This window comes from Pinus tabuliformis, chromosome 9 (assembly GCF_031772625.1).
Source record: "Pinus tabuliformis cultivar Carrire ecotype Pingquan chromosome 9, CPIR1, whole genome shotgun sequence".
Classification (NCBI taxonomy): domain Eukaryota; kingdom Viridiplantae; phylum Streptophyta; class Pinopsida; order Pinales; family Pinaceae; genus Pinus; species Pinus tabuliformis.
Genome location: NC_142307.1, coordinates 1,184,705,148 through 1,184,707,497, shown reverse-complemented (window position 1 = coordinate 1,184,707,497; position 2,350 = coordinate 1,184,705,148).

The following is a 2,350-nucleotide window of genomic DNA, read 5'->3' as shown; positions in this document are numbered from 1 at the left end:
CAGAGGAGTGACGGACCATGAAAAATGGGACTCTACGACCAAGAAAGAATACTCAACACCATCCTTAGATGATCCAGGTATCATGTACTCATCTACCCTGGAGTCTAATCTTTTCTTTATACTCTATATGGAATATCATAATTTTCTTTTCCTTTTGTTAACATGTTAATATGTTTTAGGTAAGGGAAATCACCACTATTGAATTTTTAACTTTCCCCTTAAGGTATTCCAAGGTCATAATGGAAGAGTTGATAATGATGGAATTGAATTACCACTATTAGTTTATGTATCCTATGAAAAGAGGTCTGGTTTCCAACACCACAAGAAAGATGATGTAATGAATGCATTGGTATATTCCTTGCTATGGATACATCTCTTTCTTTCTATTGATTTCTTCATATGAAAGTCATTAATCATTATGCTAAATATGATTATTGTTATCCATTTCTCTACTTAGGTCCCAGTTTCTACTGTCCCCACAAATGGGCTCTTTCTGTTGAACTTTGATTGTGATCATTATATAAACAACAACAAAGCTCTTCGTGAGGCAATGTGTTTTCGTGTTTTCTAATGGATACTGCTCTTGGGAAGAAAACTTGTTGTGTACAGTTTCCTCGGATATTTGATGGATTGATCGACGCAATATATATTCTAATCGTAAAACTTTGTTCTTTGATGTAAGCATTGAGAAACACCCAAAATATACTCTTATATGCAATTATTTAGTTTTCACAGCCTCGTATATTAATTTTGAGATTTTGTAGATAATCTTGAGAGGTTTCTATGATATACAAGGGCCCATCTATGTGGGTATAGGGTGTTGTTTTAATAGACAAGCAATCCATGGGGATGACCCCATTATTAGTTATAAGGATCTTGAACCAACATCTCTTCTAAAATGTTGTTGGGCATCTATAAAGAAGAGAAGAAAGGTAGCAGTAGTCTTCATAGATTCATCTGTCACCATCTTAATGCAAGGTATGAAGAATTGAAATGTTTATAAAACCTATGAATTTTATATAAATAATTCAATTAAAATATATATTTAAATTTAAACATGATTTTTTTCTCCTTTAATTTGAGTCCAAATATATGTTAACTACTGATTCATAATTATTCATCCTTGGATGGAAGCCTTCTGTTGATTGATAATTATTCATACTTGGATGGAAGCATTCGATTGTATTTCAAAGAGCAGGGGCATAATAGCTTCTTACCTATTTAACCCATCTAGAATATCAACCAAAATAGTCGATGAAATTTTTCTATAATTCAAATAAATCTCCACTTAGTCTTATCTCCAGTATGAATCATTATATCCTCACCTAGTATTATCAATCGTATTAATTAGATTTGGTTGTTTTGTTGCTATCCCCCTCATGGTCGTTATAGTTGTTCTACTGCTACCCATGCATATGAGGCCCATGAAAATCAACCATGGTCAACCATGATTAAGCATGGTCAACGATGGTCAACAATAATTAATTATGGTTGAATTTCATCAACCATGATCAACCTTGATTAAAATCTCTTTCATCATGATCAAATATGATGGTCAAGCACGGGCAATCATGGTCAACCATGTTTTATAAAATCAAACCTTGTCAACCATGGTCAATCATGGTCAATCATGGTCAACCATGGTTAATCATGGTCAACCATGGTCAATCATGGTCAACCATGGTCAAACGTTTCATTGTGACAAAGATTATCGTGATACGAAAATCAACCATGGTCCAATGTCACATTGTGACAAACATTGTCTCGAAAATCGGTCATGGTCCACCATGGTCCAACGTCTCATTGTGACAAGGTATGCCTCAATATGGAAATCAACCATGGTCAACCATGTTTATTTTAGGGTTTATAATATTTATTTTAGGGTTTATATACCTTGGGTTTATAATATTAATCCATTCGGTTTATTAATCTAAGGGTTCATATTCCTAGGCTTTAAGGATTGTCTCAATATGAAAATCAACCATTGTCCAAAACCATGGTCAATGATGTTTATTTTAGTGTTTATAATATTTATCTTAGGGTTATATACCATGGGTTTATAAAATTTGTCCCTTGGGTTTAATATTATTTAGCCATGGTCAACCATGGTTGAATCAATCATGGTCAACTATGGTCCAAGGTCGCATTGTGAGAAAAAATGTCTCAATATGAAAATCAATCATTGTCTCAACCATGGTCCAACGTTGCATTATGACAAATATTGTCTCAATATGATAATCATGGTCAACCATGGTCAATAATTTGTCAACCATGGTCAATAATTGGTCAACCATGTTTTATAAAATCAAATATGGTCATCCATGCTCTATCATGGTCAACCATGGTCGAA